This window comes from Saimiri boliviensis, chromosome 8, assembly GCF_048565385.1.
Source record: "Saimiri boliviensis isolate mSaiBol1 chromosome 8, mSaiBol1.pri, whole genome shotgun sequence".
NCBI classification, from domain to species: domain Eukaryota; kingdom Metazoa; phylum Chordata; class Mammalia; order Primates; family Cebidae; genus Saimiri; species Saimiri boliviensis.
Genome location: NC_133456.1, coordinates 56327501 through 56346377, shown reverse-complemented (window position 1 = coordinate 56346377; position 18877 = coordinate 56327501). Strand labels below are relative to the sequence as shown.

At 42.1% G+C, this 18877-nt stretch overlaps 1 long non-coding RNA gene across 1 annotated transcript in view; it reads left to right on the top strand.

The window, feature by feature from the left end:
- The window catches only part of LOC141585386 (uncharacterized), a 43771-nt gene extending 37849 nt beyond the window's left edge, over window positions 1-5922 (top strand). Inside the window, exon 2 of the long non-coding RNA XR_012518812.1 lies at window positions 2074-5922. This is a non-coding gene — a long non-coding RNA (uncharacterized LOC141585386). The remainder of the gene's footprint in view (window positions 1-2073) is intronic.
- The last annotated feature ends 12955 nt before the right edge of the window (window positions 5923-18877 follow it).

Genomic DNA, 18877 nt, shown 5'->3' with positions numbered 1-18877 from the left:
TGCCCATAGCCAAAAAGAGGGACAATGCCAAGTGTTGGTTAGGTTATAGAGAAATGAGAACTCTCCTACCCTGCTGCAAATGTAAAGTGGAACAGCCACTTTGGCAAAAAGATTGGCAGCTTCTCAAAATATTCAACATAGAGTTAATGTATGACCCAGCAATTCAATTCCTACATAGTTACCCAAGAAAATTCAAAACATAACATCCACACTAAAACTTGTACATGTTTAAAGCAGCATTGTTCATAATAGCCAAAAAAAAAAAAAAAAAAGAACCCAAATTTCCATCAATTGATGAATAGATAAATAAAATAACATATGTGCATATAATGGAATATTATTGAGCTATAAAAAAAGAATGATACATGCTACAACATAGATGAAACTTAAACATATTACGCTAAGAAGCCAGGCAGAGCCGGGCGCGGTGGCTCAAGCCTGTAATCCCAGCACTTTGGGAGGCCGAGGCAGGTGGATCACGAGGTCGAGAGATCGAGACCATCCTGGTCAACATGGTGAAACCCCGTCTCTACTAAAAATACAAAAAAATTAGCTGGGCATGGTGGCACGTGCCTGTAATCCCAGCTACTCAGGAGGCTGAGGCAGGAGAATTGCCTGAACCCAGGAGGCGGAGGTTGCGGTGAGCCGAGATCGCGCCATTGCACTCCAGCCTGGGTAACAAGAGCGAAAACTCCGCCTCAAAAAAAAAAAAAAAAAAAAAAAAAAAAAAAAAAAAAAAAAAGCCAGGCAGAAAGACCACATATTGTGCATCAAACTATATTGAAGCATCAAAAAGGCTGCCGTACTCTCAAATACTTCCCCACCTACTTGCTGATGCCTGAAATTCCACTGAGGGGTTGGATTTTTTGCTAAGCAATTTAATGCTTTGCTCTCACCTTCCACACTCAAGGGGTACTCTCTGGGAACAATCTTGTCTCTAAATGAAGACTAGTATAACACAACACATTGTCCCATCAGCAGGTGTCAGGCTATAATGGTTTTACAGAAGAGTTGCAAGAATAAAAACAAAGGCCAGGCGTAGTGGCTCATGCCTGTAATCCCAGCATTTTGGGAGGCCGAGGTGGGTGGATCACCTGAGGTCGAGACTTCAAGACCAGCCTGACCAACATGGAGAAATCCCATCTCTACTTAAAAAAAAAAAAAAAAAAATTAGCCAGGCATGGTTGCGCAAGCCTGTTATCCCAGCTACATGGAAGGTTGAGGCAGGAAAATCACTTGAACCTGGGAGGCGGAGGTTGCAGTGAGCTGAGATCGCACCATTGCACTCTAGCCTGGACAACAAGAGCAAAACTCTGCCTCAATAAATAAATAAATAAAAACAAAAACAAATTCTGTATTTGACCTGAAATCAGAGGTTGTTCACTCTCCTTTTCTGAATTTGAATAGGAAGCTTGAAAGACATCAGACACGTTGCACCACTGCACTCCGGCCTGAGCAACATAGTGAGACCCTGTCTCAAAAAAATTTTTTTAATAAATTTTGTAAATGAAAGGCACCAGATATGCATATGGCATGTAGTAGAAAATTCAGTGGAAATTGTAAGCGTGATGGAGTCATTTCATTGTTCAATACTTACTTTGATGAAAGCCTGTATGTACAAGTGATAGGGCTCTGAGTCACCTGGGAAAAGGCATTATTGATAAGAAAAAAATGGATTTTAGAGCTAAAATGCCTAGAATTGAAGTCCACTTCTACCACATGACTTTGAGCAAGTTATAAAAGATTTCTGTGTGATTTTCTCACTTGTAAAATGGGGATAACAATAGTACCTACTTCACAGTATAATTGTAGAAGTTAAGAGAATTAATGCATGCAAAGCTTTTTATTTTTCTTTTTTAATAGAGATGGGGGTCTCACTGTGTTGCCCAGACTGGTCTTGAACTCTCAAGCTCAAGTGATCCTCTCGCACTGGCCTCCCAAAGTGCTAAGATTACAGGCATGAGCCACTACTCCCAGCCTGCAAGCAAGGCTTTTAGAAAATTGCCTAGCACATGTTAAGCATTAGTTGTTGTTGTTTCATTATTTCTTTTCTTTTCTTTTCTTTTGAGACAGGGTCTTGCTCTGCCACCTATAATGGAGTGCAATGGCGTCATCATGGCTCACTGCAGCCTCAACCTCCCAGGCCCAAGGGATCCTCCCACCTCAGCCCCCAAGTAGCTGGGGCTGCAGGTGTATGCCATCACACTCGGCTAATTTTTCTTCATTTTTTGTGAAGATCAGATCTCAATGTGTTGCCCAGGCTGGTCTTGAACTCCTGAGCTCAAGCAACCCTCCAACCTCAGCATGTTCAAGTGCTGGGATTACATATGTGACCTACCACGCCCGGCCAGTTGTTATTTCAGAGGATGGTGATGGAACTGCTCTTAAGTTAGTTGCATCCTTTCCATGGAAACTTGTTGGGAAAAGTCTAAGAGGCCTAAAGTTGAAGTGAACAGGTGAGCTCTCTCCACCCACTACACTCCCTCTACTTTCCCCAAAGCCTGTATTAGGCAGGCTCCAACCCAATCAGAGGTGGGTGGCTCTCAGTGCGGCATGTTCTGAGCCACTCAGAGCTGTTTTGATAGGTTCGAAAAAAGTTAGAAAGGGCGGTCCCAGGGCCTGGCTGTCTCTTCTCCAGTCCCAAAATAAGTACTTTGCCTCCAATTGTCCCCCACATCATGACAAGCATAAGGAGAATTGCAAAGAACATTCTGGACTCTACTCTAACACCCTTCTTTATAAACAGAAGAACCAAATTTTCACACTGTTTTTAGTACTTTTGGCCAGTATAACAGAACAGGACAATAAGTGGCAATCAAAATTACCCTTCTGACCCCTGGCCCTATCACTCAATGTCATGTTGCTAATTTCTCCTCCACATGGAGAAAAGAAGCTCTCTTGGTCATGTGCTTGTTTGCTGGAATGTGGAATTGTTTGCATTGTAAAATAAGGGCTCAGGAAGGCAGGATCCTTGTCATCTTCCCTGTTACTGCTGTATCCCCAGCACCTGGAACAGTGGCTGTTACACCGTAGGCATCCAGAGAACATTTCTGGAATAAATGAATGGTACCCCAGTGCTCAGCACTGTGCCCGTGCTGTTGATGGGCCTTTACCAATGATTACCTCTCAGCCGCCAATCCTGCCTCTTGGGATATGTATCCATGGTCTCCCTCTGAGCCCCTGAGCAGTGAAGGGCAGATCAGAGGACTGCCCTATCTCCCCAACATCATCTACTTGTACCTGGAATTGACTCTGCCCCTAAGCTAAGACATTCATCATTTTTCAGAAATTTGGGTTTGGGACTCAGAGACTCTGGTTCCTAAGTAAAAGCCAGTGCTTGAAATGAGAGACTGGGGTGGTCTGGTCTCATGTATGATCAAAGCAGAGGAGCCTGTATGCAGCTGAAGAGAAGAATAAAACTAACTGCAGAGAGGATGTGAGGAGATGAGAGGAGAAGAGGGAAGTAGGAAGAGAGCAAGAGAGTCTGGGCAAGTGAACTTGCTGATTTGAGTGTGCTGATTTTTCAATTTTTCACCTAGTCCCTGGAGACCTGGCTGTACTTCCAGACTTGGCTATTTCTTTCAGTTCACATTAGTTTGCCTGGGTTTCTATTTCTTGTAAACAAATAATTCCTAATGACAAAATCCTACCACATAGGAGGCATCCTCAAAATCTTTGCTGTTTGTAGGCAGGGTCTTGCTCAGTCACCCAGGCTGGAGTACAGTGGCACAATCACAGCTCACTGTAGCCTCAACCTCCTGGGCTCAAGTCATCCTCCCTCCTCAGCCTCCTGAGTAGCTGGGGTAGCTACACACCACCACCTCTGGCTAATTTTTTCAGTTTTTTACATAGAGACAGGGTCTCACCACATTTCCCAGGATGGTTTCAAACTCCTGGGCTCAAGTGATCCTCCTGCCATGGCCTTCCAAAGTATTGCGATTACAGTCATAAGCCACCATGCCCGGCCACATTTCATTCATTCGTTTACTTAATAAGTATTTATTGAGCCCGTCACTGGGCTAAAAGGTAAAGGCACATAGATATGTAAACAGTAGATACTGTGTTGCCCTTGTGGAATTCTAGCAGAAAAAGACAGCTATTAATCAAAGACAAGAAGAGATATAATGAATTTAACTTTGTAGCATAGGCTGCCTACAGCAGACCAGGGATGTTATTGGGCTAAACAAAGACACCTAAACCATAATCTAGATGAAGGACAGCATGGTCTGCTCAGAATAGGGAACGCTCATAATGTTGTTTACTGAAGAGCTGACACATGCTTTACCTGATTTAGCCTTCAAAATGATTCCATGAGATTGGTCTTACAATATGCCCATTTTATAGGCAAGTTGGTAAAGCTAGGCCTCACCAGGGTTAACTGACCTATCCAAAGTAAACAAGGCTGGCCGGGCATGGTGGCTCACGCCTATAATTTCAGCACTTTGGGAGGCCAAGGTGGGCGGATCACTTGAGCCCAGGAGTTTGAGACCAGCTTGGGCAACATGATGAAACCCCGTCTCTACCAAAAGTAACGAAAAGTAGCCAGGCATGGCAGTGCACACCTGTATTCCCAACTACTTTGGAAGCTGAGGTGGGAGGATCACACTGCAGCCGGGGAATTTGAGGCTGCAGTGAGCTGTGATGGGCCACTGCCCTCAGTCTGGGTGACAGAGAAAGAGCCTGTCACCAAAAAAAAAAAAAAAAAAAAAAAAAAAAAAAAAAAAAAAATGGAAAAAGAAAACGAGGTTGGACAGAGGCAGAGCCAGAACTGAAAGGCATTCTTCTGCCTCCAAAGCCCAGGATTTTTCATTTTCCTCCTCCACAAAATGTTGCCTCTTCCATGAGACAGCAAGTGTGGAAGAATAATACACATCTTACAACCCTGCAGAAATGAGGCAGAAGGCATCCGAGCAGGACTGAGCTGTGCTATTTTTAGGATAATCTCTGCCAAAACAATGTAAGCAGCAAAGGAAAGAGGCATTTAGTCAGCTCCCTCTGCTGAAGCTGCTACAGTGCGGGTCTCAGCAGGTCTATTTGCAATGCTCTATCTTTGATAGATGCCAGGGTCTCCCAGGGAGACAGGGTGGATGGCTGAAGTTTGTGAGGTCTGCAGTCCCATACCCAAATTGCCCAGACAGCCAGGGTCTGGTGCCCAGGTTTTATATTCAGGCACTGCAGTGAAAAGATAAACAGCCTGGCCACAGAGCTTCCCAGAAGCTCAGACCAGACTCTACCAAGCTCATCACAGCTCACGATTACGTGAGGCGACTCGACTAAACTGTACACTCCTGAGGGAATCTCATTTTCCTTCCCTATCATCTCACATTATGGACAGGATAGAAACGACCTTCTCAGAGCTTTGAAAACGAATGTCACTAAAACCCTCAGAGCTCCCTCGGTGCTTTGGAAGCAGTAACACTGTCTTCAGACAAATCTTTCCTTGGGAGAAGAGAAGATCACGAACTAGCTGGGATTTTCATGTCTTTACAAGACCAAGCCCAGCAAGGAGCAAGGGGGAGAGCTGCCAGGGCTTTAGCAGCCTGAAATATCTCCACACCCACGGCTGGTGCCTGAAATTCCACCAGGAGACTTGCATTCCTGGCTCAAGATGCTGCCTTTCATGATGCTATTTCTGGACTTTGCCTGGGTTCACACCTGAACGCACACATTGAAGGAAATTCTGTGCATTCTGAGGCTGTGTTTCTCAAAGCATGGTCTGTGGAGCACCTGCATCAGAATAAACATCTAGATGACCAGGCTGGAAGAATCTATACTTCAGGGAGTCAAGCTTCAGGAACTTTCATCTTAAACAGGTACCCCTGTTAATTCTTAAGGACAATAAACCTCGAAAACCATGGTTCTATACTATATGTTTTCTTATCAGTGTGCCTGAATATGATGGAAATAAATAATTGGTTCTAACATCTTGTCCCTCTATGTCAAATGTCCTCAACCTTAATGCTATCAACATTTTAAGCCAAGTAATTCTGCGTCTAGGGGAAAAGAGATATGCCTGTGCTTTATAAGATGTTTAGCACTATCCAACTAGATACTAGTAGTATTACCAAAAGTTCTCAGTAGTAATTATGATAACCAAAAATAGCTCCAAGCATTGAGAAATGACCCCTGTGGGAAACACAAAATCCCTCCCCTTACACACCCTGCCGTGTGAGAAGCACTGCTTTAGGTAAATGGCTACTATCCTAACTACACATTAGAAACCCTCAATTAAAAACTTGGATTATTGGGTCCTGCCCCAGGAAACTCATTTTACAAATGTAGACATCAATATTTGTAAAAGTTTCCCAGGTAATTCTAATGTGCCAGAGTTGAGAACCTCTGCCCTAGGTAGATGCTTGGAGGCAAACACCCAAGGGACAACATGAGATTACTTGAGCACCTGTGTACCATCAGGAACCAGCTAGGACAATATAACCTACCACTTCTGAAGCTAGCAAATACATAACTTCAGCCAAATAAATTATAAATTCCCTTCCACTGCACCCTAGATATCACCTAAGTTGGTCAAATTCTAGTTAAGACTAGACCTTATCTTGATGGCTGGGAGAATCGATGATTTCCTTTCTACTAGATGATACCATATGGAGATGTGACAGCTGAAAAAGCTCATATCGGTTTGCCACCATCAAGGAAGTCAGCCAAAAAATGAAAAGGACACTCCTAGGTGGGCAGCACCAAGAGAATCACAGAGAAACAGAGCTGGAGCCTTGATCAAATTGTGCCTGAATTCCAATATGACACAGGCCTCTTCAGTTGCATGGCAAAACAAATCATCTTTATTTTTTAAGTCAGTCATTTTGAGGTGGAGTTTCTCTTACTTGCAACCAAAAGCATATTCACTGATGTATTGATCTAATCCAATATCCTCTTGCAACTACATTACATTGCTAAGAGTCTTGCTACTCAAAGTGTGGTCCTTGGGCCAGCAGCCTCAAATCACCTGGTAGCATGTTAAATATCTCAGGCTCCTCTCCAGAGCTACTGAATCAGAAGCCGCATTGTAACAATATTTTCGAGGACTGGTACAAACATCAAAATTTTAGAAGTACCTGCTTAAATAATGGATCTCTCAAGCACCGGGCTAGGTGATAGGAAGACAATGACAAGCAAAAGCCAGACATGGTTATTGGCTTCTCTGATTTGATTAGATGCCCTCTTTTATACTCAGTAACACCTCAATTTCATCTGTCCATTCATTTTTTCACTCATTCTACAAAGATATATTTAGCACTACATTTACAAACTTAACAAAATTTAAAATATTTAAAAGTGAGCAAAAAAGAGAGAGGCGAATAGTCCCTGCTCCTAAAAAGCTCACTGTCTATTTGAGGAGACAGTCATTACTTATTCACATAAACAAATGTTAAGTGCCAATTATGTAAGTGCTACCCTGCAGAGGTATATGAGGGCATGTAGGAGATTTGGCCTGATCAGGGTGGTCAGGCACAGTGGCCCCAGGAAAACCAGAAGGGTGAGTTGGAAGGATGGGGCAGGTGAAGCGGAAGGCACCCAAGGCAGAAGGAGAAGATGATGTGTAAGCCCCTCCATGCAAGAAGGAGCAGGGTGAACCCAGTGAGCTGCCACAAGAACAGGGAGCATGGGGTGCAGAGAATTGGGCATGGAACTTCATCATGATCTCAAAGAGGTGGCCAAGGATCAGGCCATGTAACACGTTACAACCCAAGTTAGAGTTTTTTTTTTCCCTTAATCCCCAAAGTAACAGAAAGCAAGTGATGCATTTAAATACAATGCTGGCATGGCCCAGCTTTTCGCCTGAGAGTAAGGCACAACCTGAGCTCGGTTACCAATGCCTTTTGCTCTTATCTCCCTGCTCACCATCCCCTGCTTTCCTCATAACCCAGCAGAGTAGACCAACTTTGCTTAGCATGTCCATGGCCCACTTGTTAATGGAGCTCACAGATAGAATGGAGCAGGGGAGTAAGGCTGACTTGGCATGCACCTTCCTTGCTATGAGTGCCACAATGACAGGACTTACATGTGACATCATCATCACTCTGCACTTAGCACTCCACAGCACTCCCTGGCCCAGAGAAGGATGTGAAAAATATGTGTTGGAAGAATAGCCTAGCCCAGGTTCCTTAACTTTTGCGAGGCTCAACTTTCTTGTCTGTAGAATAGCATAAGGACAGTACCTGCTTCACGGGGTGGCACTAGCATGTGACTGTGTAAGTACACAGCACAGTGCTAGGCACATGCCATGTATGTTCTCACTTATAAGTGAGAGCTAAGCTACCAGGATGCAAAGGCATAAGACTGATATAATGGGCTACGGTGGGGAGAGTGGAAGGTGAGTGAGGGATAAAACACTACATATTGAGTACAACGTATGCTACTTGGGAGATGAGTGCACTAAAATCTCAGAATTTGCCACCGTAGAATTCATCCATGTAACCAAAAACCATTGTAACCCAAAAGCTCTTGGTTACCATTGTAACCCAAAAACAAATATGAAAAAAAATTTTTTTTTAGTCCTGAGTGTGCAATCTGTTTTGAGCCAAGGCTTTGACCCATTAATTAGAACTAATGTAATTTATTAGAATTTGAATTAATGTAATTAGAGTTATATTAGAAAACTAATGCTTTGGTTACATAAGTTTTCTCTTTCCCCCCCATATGTACAAATAATATCTATCCATATAGAAAAAATTCTAAGAAAATACAAAAAAACATAATCTTAACACCTACATGTGATAATTACTCAAATTTTGGAATATAACCTTCCATATTATATTCTTCATACGTAAATACATATACAATTTTGTTTTTTTGTTTGTTTTGTTTTGTTTTTTTTAGCAAAAGTGGAATGATTATCAGATTTTTATCTTTCTTTTCTTTTTTTTTCGAGACTGAGTTTCACTTTGTCACCCAGGCTGGAGTGCAGTGATGAAATTTCAGCTCACTGCAACCTCTGCCTCCTAGGCTCAAGTGATTCTCCTGTCTCAGCCTCCTAAGTAGCTGGGATTACAGGCGCCCACCACTATGTCTGCCTAATTTTTGTATTTTTGGTAGAAACAGGGTTTTACCATATTGGGCAGGCTGATTTTGAACTCCTGACCTCAGGTGATCCACCCATCTCGGCCTCCTAAAGTGCTGGGATTACAGGTGTGAGCCACCATGCCCAGCTGATTATTAAATTTTTAAACAGAGCCGGGCGTGGTGGCTCAAGCCTGTAATCCCAGCACTTTGGGAGGCTGAGGCGGGTGGATCACGAGCTCAAGAGCTCGAGACCATCCTGGTCAACATGGTGAAACCCCATCTCTACTAAAAATACAAAACATTAGCTGGGCATGGTGGCGTGTGCCTGTGATCCCAGCTACTCAGGAGGTTGAGGCAGGAGAATTGCCTGAACCCAGGAGGCAGAGGTTGCGGTGAGCTGAGATCGCACCATTGCACTCGAGCCTGGGTAACAAGAGCGAAACTCTGTTTCAAAAAAAAAAAAAATTTTTAAACAGAAAATTCTCACAGGTAAAAAACATGTAAAAATGGTCTACTTTCATGTTAAACAGGTAATAGAAAGTTACTGTTTTAAAATTAAACTTTAATCACACAAAGGTTAACTTTCTGTTGGTAGAACATCATTCTTACAGTTATTCGATTTTTTTCAGAACAATTACAAAATAATTCTTTTCTAAGTTTTCATTTGTAAACAAACAACTCTGAAATTTTACTCAGGCCAGGAAAAATAAATGTGAGGAAGGTTTTTAGATTTGACTGGTTTTCAGTGATTTTCTTTGACTGTCATAATAGTGTGGAAAAAAGAAAATTGAAATAAGATGAAACATGTTCTAATTTATATTTCCATCTGTTTACTTAGCTTTAAATGAGAATACAACATTTTTCCTAGGCACTTCGTTTTTAAAAAATTTTTAAAGTTGCCAATATTCATTAGTATTTTAGAAAACAAGAAAGTTATATATTGTATAATCTGAAAGAAATGTTGATTCAGCAATGCCTTTTAAATAAGACAGAGGGATTTGGGACCCTGTCTCCCACCAAGAATTATCTTGTAACTAGACTCCCTTGCATGGCTGAAACCAATCACAAATGCTATTCTCACCAGTTGGTAGTTCCGCAGATGCGATAAATTGGAAGACCACTTTAGAACCTGATATGGTGTCCTTTGAAATAAGTATGACTGCCTTTATAGCTCCAAGTTATTCAGAGTGACCTAGGATAACAAACTGTTTATCCACCAAAACGAACTGAGAATATTCACTCATGCAAACCCTATGAGAATTCAGACTCCATGTAATCATTTCTGTGATCTGGTGTCTTAACTTTCTTCTCCTTTCACATGATAATCATTGCTCTTCTCTCATAGCTTTTAATACTGCTTGGAGAAGACAGGGAATAACTAGATTTTTTTTTCATTGTTAATAGTCTCCAGCCCCATTAATTCAGTTTTCCAATCCATTGATTTTACAGTAATTCCTAAGGGATTTCTTCTGGCATGCATCATTTCTTTGATTCACCTCACGGCTCTGAAAAAGTCTCGGCTTGGATGTAAACCTTACTTCTTTGGCATGGCCTTCCCCAGTTGCAAAGAGAACCACTAGGTCAGCCAGACGTCTGACTCTTTCATTTACGCAGTTCTTGTAAATGTTGTCTAGAGTCATGATCTTCACGTTTTCCCAGAACTTTATGATTATGAGAGCTCTTGAAAGCATACTTAAAGCGATGAAAAGACTTTAAGTCTTTTCAGTGATCGAGTCAGTGACGGTTGCAATACACTGACTACTCCAGTTTAACAAAGTCTGGTGGGGTCCACGAAAGCGTGCACAATAGTCACTCTATTTTCGCAACCTCCTTTACTTCCAGGACTTGGCTCTCAGAAGCCCCACATTCTGCATACATCCCAGTAGACAATCTTTGGCATTATGATACGCTTCTTACAATGCATTAGTACTAAACTGTACTCCACACAAACCACATCCAGTTAATCCTCAGTTCAGTATTCTGACAGATAGTCTGTGCTCTCAGTTGGAGCAAAACAAACTGTACCCATTGGGCAAAACCTAGGCCCTAACTGGGAAGTTCTTGGGAAATACCACTGTGCTATGTTATCCTCACTGACAACCACGGGTCTAGAGTTTGATGTTACCAAGACTGATTTGCACTGGCTTTATTACAAGAAAGAGGCCCAAATCTTCCTCCAGGATTGTGGTGTTAGAAGTTGTACTTAGACCCAGGCTAAAAAACCCAGTTCTTGCCACAGTGACCTCGTTTGGGTTCTGAACAACGCACTTGAAGGCGTGGCTCAACCTCTTCCCTCTGCTTGGATACTCTGCCCCAAGATTTTGATAAAGTTGGTTCTCTTGTTATCATTCAGGTCTCAGCTTGAATGTGAGCTTCTCAGAGAGGCCTTTCCCAACTACCGAAAGCACCTCACAGCCAGGTGCAGTGGCTCACGCCTGTAATCCCAGCACTTTGGGAGGCCAAGGTGGGCAGATCGCAAGGTCAGGAGTTTCAGATCAGCCTGACCAACACGGTAAAACCCAGTCTCTACTAAAAATACAAAAATTAGCCAGGTATGGTGGCACACAACTGTAATCCCAGCTAGTCAGGAGGCTGAGACAGGAGAATCACTGGAACCCGGGAGGCAGAGGTTGCAGTGAGCCAACATTGTGCCACTGTACTCTAGCCTGGGTGACAGAGCGAGACTCCGTCTCAAAAAAAAAAAAAAGAGAAAGTAGCTCAACCACTTCAATTTGTTCTCTGTCATATTACCCCATTTTGTGTATTTGTGTGTGATTAACATCTGAAATTACTTTATTTTCTTATTGTCAGGGTTAGCTTCATGGGCCAATAATGTATGCAGTTTCTCAGGGCACTGTGTCTACTTAGAAGGACTCCTCACTTGGTTTAAGGCTTTGCTGTTCTCATCTTAAAATTATTAATTTTGTTTTTGAGACAGGGTCTTACTCTGTTTCTTAGGCTAGAGTGCAGAGGTGCAATCTCAGCTCACTGCAGCCTCTGCCTCCCAAGCTCAAGCAATCCTCCTACCTCAGCCTGAGTAGCTGCGACTGCAGGTATATACCACCAACCCCAGCTAATTTTCATATTTTCTGTAGAGATGGGGTTTTGCTATGTTACCCAGGCTGGTCTCGAACTCCTGGTCTCAAGTGATCTGCCAACCTCGGCCTCCCAAAGTTCTGGGATTACAGGTATGAACCACTATGCCCAGTCGATCCTTTTTTTTTTTTTTTTTTTTTTTTATAAACAAGGGACCTCATTTGCATTTTGCATCACAAATTAGGACCATTCCTGCTTATTGTTTATTGTCTTTCTCTTTCCTATTAGAAATTAAGTTCCAGGCTGGGCGCGGTGGCTCACGCCTGTAATCCCAGCACTTTGGGAGGCCGAGGCAGGTGGATCACGAGGTCAAGAGATGGAGACCATCCTGGTCAACATGGTGAAACCCCGTCTCTACTAAAAATACAAAAATCAGCTGGGCATGGTGGCGCGTGCCTGTAATCCCAGCTACTCAGGAGGCTGAGGCAGGAGAATTGCCTGAACCTAGGAGGCAGAGGTTGCGGTGAGCCGAGATCACACCATTGCACGCCAGCCTGGGTAACAAGAGCGAAACTCCGTCTCAAAAAAAAAAAAAAAAAAAAAAGAAAAAGAAATTAAGTTCCAGAAGAGCAGGGATCTGACTTTTTTTTTTTTTTTTAATTTTCAGAGAATTATTTTCTATTTGTTTGATTGCACAGTATCAATGCTTCACAGTGCACTGACTGTAAAGCCATTTGGTAGTTCAGGCAAAACGACATAGGTAAACACCAGTCATTCTGTTCTTCACATGTACCCCAAAACCTAAAATGCAATAAAAAAAACAAAAACAAATATAAATAAATAAATAAATAAAAATAAATAAACTAGTAGCACTCAACCCCTAAACATGGGGATCTGACCTTTTTAACTCAATATTGTGTTGCCAGCACATAGAGCACTACAAGGAACACTGTAATTGCTCACCAAGTATTTGTCGAGTTCAACAGAACTGTCATATGACCCAGCAATTTCACTCATAGGTATATACCCAAAAGAATTGAAAATGGGTGGTCAAACCCATAACTGTACACAAATGTTATACCAGCACTATTCACAATAGCCAAATGTGGAAACAACTTAAATGCCCATCAACAAATGAATGGATAAGACAAATTGTGGTATATTCATACAATAGATATAATGGATAATGGCAATTTGTTTTTATTATTCAGCCATAATAGAAAATTGTAGGAGAGAAGAGATTTATTTTCTAACCCATTGCTAGATCTATAGCTGAGGCACCTATCATAAAAGATAGTTTAGGCTGGGCATGGTGGCTCATACTTGCAATCCCAGCACTTTGGGAGGCTGAGGCAGGAGTATCATCTGAGGCCACGAGTTCACGACTGGCCTAGTCAACACAGTAAGATCCCATCTTTATAAAAAATTTTTTAAAAAGACTGGCCAGGCATAGTGGTACTGCCTGTAGTCCCAGCTACTCAGGAGGCTGAGGTGGGAGGACTGCTTGAGCTCAGAGTTTGAGGTTACAGTGAGCTAAGATCACACCACTGTACTTCAGCCTGGGTGACAGAGGCAGACCCTGTCTCAAAAGAAAGAAAAAGAAAAAAAACAGCTTAACAAGAGAATAGCACACAAATTTTATGTGATATAGGAGCCTTTTAAAATGAAGAAACAAAAAAAAAATTGGGAACCCTATGCATTTTTATGCTTAGGTTTGATGATGAATGGATAGTCAGGCAGCAGTACGAAATGGACAAAAGGGGTATGATCTGATGGTAATAAACTAGGGAGAATTTAGCAAGGCCTGTTTGTTCAGGTTCTTCTCTGAGTTCCTGCGTCTTCAGAGGTAAGGGCATTTTTCTCTGAGTATAGTGTGGCCATCTTTGGAATGAGGGTCTTCTGCCCTACTTCAGAAGAAGATAAAAGAAAATTCTCTTGTAGTCTACTTCAACGAAGAAGGGTGGGAGGAAGGTCAGAGAGAACTTCCTGCTTCTGAGTGTTCTAAAATGCCACAGGGGATATTTTAGGGCAGTGTGTCCTGAACACCATCAGAATGAAGTACTGATACTAACACACGCAATGGCATGGATGAACCTCAAAAACATTATGCTAAGAGAAAGAAGCAGACACAAAAGATCATATCTTGCATGATTTTATTTACCTGAAGTGTCCAGGATAGGTAAATCTAGAGAAACAGGAAGCAGGTTGGTAGTCACCGAGAGACTGGGGTAGGGTTGGAGGGTAACTGCCAAATGGGTGAGTGAGGAAAATGTTTCAGAACTGAAGACAGTGGTTGTACAACATTGTAAATGTATTAAATGCCACTGAATTGTTCACTTTGAAATGGTTAACTTATGTTATGCAAATTTCACATCAATTTAAAGGAAAGTGAAAATAAATAAATATGTGTTCAACAGCTACATATTGATAGAACTTGTTTCAGAACTCTTTGTTGGCTGGGCGCAGTGGCTCACACCTGTTATCCCAGCACTTAGGGAGGATGAGGTGGCCGGATCATGAGGTCAGGAGTTTGAGACCAACCTGGCCAATGTGGTAAAACCCCATCTCTACTAAAAATACAAAAATTAGCTGGGCATGGAGGTGCCTGCCTGTAGTCCCAGCTACTCGGGAGGCTGAGGCAGAAGAATCACTGGAACCCGGGATGCGGAGGTTGCACTGAGCTGAGATCGGGCTACTGCACTCCAGCCTGGGCAACAGAGTGAGACTCCATCTCAAAAAAAGAGAAATAACTCTGTGATAACTAAATCCAAAGTATTCTTAACCCAGCCTAGGGCTTCAGCAACTTCCATCCAAAGCTTTTAGTCTGCAGGAAGATAAGAACACATTCAGGCCCAGCACAGTGGCTCACTCCTATAATCCCAGCACTTTGGGAGGCCAAGGTAGGCAGATCAAGTTAAGGTCAAGAGTTCGAGACCAGCCTGGCCTACAGGGTGAAACCCTCATCTCTATTAAAAATACAAAAATTAGCTGGGTATGGTGGCACATGCCCACTACTTGGAGGCTGAGGTAGGAGAATCACTTGAGCCCAGGAAGCAGAGGCTGCAGGGAGCCAATATCATGCCACTGTACTCTAGCCTGGGTGACAGAGTAAGACTCTGTCTCAAGGAAAAAAAAAAAAAAGAAAGAAAGAAAGAAAAAAGAAAAATTCACACTATTTCAAGGATTTGCTTTCATCAAGATAACACAGGACACCATTATTATCCTCATGACAATCCTACTCCTTTTTGTTTTAGTATTTTTTTTTTGTCTTATGCCATGTTTTGAAATTTTTATTTGGTAGGAGCTGAGTGTGGTGGTATATGCCGGTAGTCTCAGCTACTTGGGAGGCTGAGACAGACAGGTTCCTTGAGCCCACAAGATCAGACCACATATGTAGCAAGACCCCATCTCAAGAAAATTAGAAAAAAAAAAATTGGTGATAATTGAAGAGGTACATGCAACTATAAAAAATTATAGAGAGATCTTGTGTGCCCTTCACCCAGTTTCCCCCAATGCTAACAACTGTAATTCTATAGAATATGGCAACCAGAAAATTGACATAAATACAATCTGTCTACTTCATTTGGATTTCACTGTTTTTTTATGTGCTCATTTCTCTCTCTCTCTCTCTCTCTCTGTCTTTCTCTCTCTCTCTCTGTGTGTGTGTGTGTGTGTGTGTGTATGTGTGTGTGTGATCCTGTTTCTATATTGAAGTGTAACAATAGCTCCTTTCAGAATTGTAGTCTGTTGACTAGTAAGAAATTCCAGAGAGCTAGTGGTACCACCACAGTAACCACAAGTAAGTGACCCAGAGCAAAAGTTAAAAGAAAGAAACATTTCTAAAGTCTTGCAAGGGACTTGGCAGTCTGGAACCTGTTAGTTCAATCATGCCTTTGACATTCACTTGACCCTTTTAGTGCCGCAGTTCTTAGAAGGGCTGGCACGCATTTTGTTTACTTCAGCAGATGGAGGGATGTGATACAGTAAGAATTTCTTTAAGAAATTGGGAAACTTGAAAGTGTAAACATACAATGGTAGTGTTAACAAGACAGATGCCAATAGGTAGTTTTGCTTATGAAGAATACTTGCTAGTTCAGCCTCCTAACAGATTTAACTTGGAACTGCAACCTCAGGTGAATGAACAGACTAAGGACATTTTCCAGTGTTTACTGCAGCATCCATCCTGTGTGTTAGTTGAATTCATTTGAAGGTTCTAGTGAATGATCCTTTCTAAAGTGCTCTGGTTGAGGGATGAGAAATCCCATCTTGCCTGCTTGGCTTCCATGCCAGCTTCCTGTGTTAGTAGCATGTCTATTTTCTTTGAGGAACCACTTATGCCCTATCCTAGTCCAGCTGTCTTGGTGATGCTATCCGCAAATCCCACTGACCTCTGCTCTACACTCAGGGCTCACAGGATGGACATATGGCTCAATGGAATACACATTCCATTCTTCCACATGTAATCATTGGTTCAGAAAATGCACATATCCAAAAGTGGTCAAAAGAGATGTAATGTCTGATCTTTTGCTAGAATGATAACAAAGAACCTCTTTCCATTGGACTTGCAAGTGTTAATACGTAGGCGTGGAGCATCTGAACACCAGTAACGAGAGCATGCTGCGAATGAAGCCACCATGCAAGAGAACAGATCTGACAGCCATACTCGCACCTAGAACCAGCCATACCTGAAGCTCTGATCTTCTCAGTTCCATGAGCCAATAAGTTAATAAGTTAATTACCTTTTTTCATGTGCTTAAATGAATGAGTTTTGGGGGATTTTTGTCCCTTACAACACCATGAGAAGGATCAATAGCAAATAACATCTACTAGGTTAAGCTTGGGGCCATAAATCCTTAAGCTAATTTAGTGTTTTGCTCTCATTATTCAATAATTCCCTTATCTTCTCATCTGTCTGCATTCCTGCCTGCAATAATTTGCCTGACCCATGGCTTTGGTGCTTAATGTGAAAGAAGTAACTCAAGTAGAGTAAACAAATGGCACTGTGAGTACATTAATGCTTCTGGCCCTGAAATGTCATCTTTTAAATAGGTTATGCATGTGTAACACTGCAGTGGGCCATCTGTACTGCTTATTTAAGTTCTATAATGAAATGGCCAGGGTTCTCATTGTTTATTTATGTGATACAGGCAGCCTCCCTCTAAATCTAATTCAATCATCAGTCACTGTTTTGTAGGCTAGGAGCTCTAATGACTGCAAAAGAAATATGTGCTGCTTCAGATGATGCTATTAAAAGAAAATTGTTCCCAAAGAAATTTTTTATCTCCTGATCAGGGGGAGCTAAATCACTATAAATTATGGAAAAGGAAATTGCAAATGTGTCTTGCTTTCTTTTTATTGGAGGAATTGTTTTATCACAACTGTCAAGTAGAGCATACACCTAATTTGAAAAGCTTTTTACAACTTTGAATTAAGCACAAATGGAAAAATAAGAGGCTGCATAATTAGAGGAGCTAATGGAGCCCTGCTTTGCAAAGCAAAGGCAGGGTTTCACCATTCCTTTTCTATTCACAAATGGCACCAGCAAGGAGGGTAGCAGGGTGGCACAGAAGGTGAAACGGAGAACAGCAACAGCAAAATACAGTAAAGAGAAGTGAGATCATCAGGAGAATCATAAGAATCTTTAAAGGAAAAGCTGAGACCTTTAGAATTTTCTCTTCTGGGGCAGAGGAAAAGTGGATGGGGAGGGGAGGAGGGGAGGGGGTGGAATAGGAATTTCAATTGAATAAGTAATCAATCAATCAGTCTACTCCTTTTGGTGTGAACTTTGATCTTATTTTTTTAAATCTCCAAAAGAATAACTGTTTGTCTTTCCTGTCCATCACAGGGGATTTCAATGGACTCAGCTCCACTGTAGCTACTATTCACATTAATCACACAGTAGCTGTGCTAGACAAAGCCAGCAGAGGGAGCGCAAGATTAATGGGTGGGTTCCAAGCTTTGCCAAGGAACCCATGCCCTTATCTGAGACCTCCCAATATGGTTTGTGAAGATGAACTTCTGACTTTCTCCCATGCCTCCTTCTTTACCTGCCTCCCTTCATCTTCCTCTTTCCCTACCCCAATACATCCCTACCCCCTGCATCAATCTTCCTACCCAAATTGTCTGATTTGTCATTTGGAAGCGTTTTACCAGAGTTTACAGGTTGACATTCTGCTGGCCAACCCCATGATAGATGGGAAAGAAAGGCCCCGACGTGGGTCAAACAATAAAAACCATGGTGGATGAATTTTGAGTGCCAAGCAAAATCTAATGTTCATCTCATGGTCTTGCTCTCTCAGATCCCTCTACCATTTCTCAACATAATTCTAACAGCCATCATCTCAGCCCTTCATCCTTATGTTTATGGAAAAAGGTGCAGCTTTGGAGAATCACTTATTCCTCTCCCTGGGCTTATAGATGAAGATGGAAAAGCTCTGAGAGCTTCAGGTTGCATACACAGTCATGTGTCACTTAACCACTAGGATACTCTTCTGAGAAATGCATCATTAGGTGATTTCGTCCTTGTACAAGCAACATGGAGTGTAACTTAACACAAACCTAGATGGCATAGCCTACTACACAGCCAAGCTATATGGTGTAGCCTATTGCTCCTAGGCACCAAAGCTGTACAGCATGTGGCTGCCCTAAATACTGTAGGCAACTGCAACATAGTGATAAATATTTATGTATCTAAACATGAGAACAGAAAAGTTACAGCAAAAATATGGCAAAAAAGGTCAAGACAGTCTACCTGTATAGGGTACTCACCATGAACAAAGTTTGCAGAACTGGAAGTTGTTTTGGGTGAGTCAGAGAGTGAGTG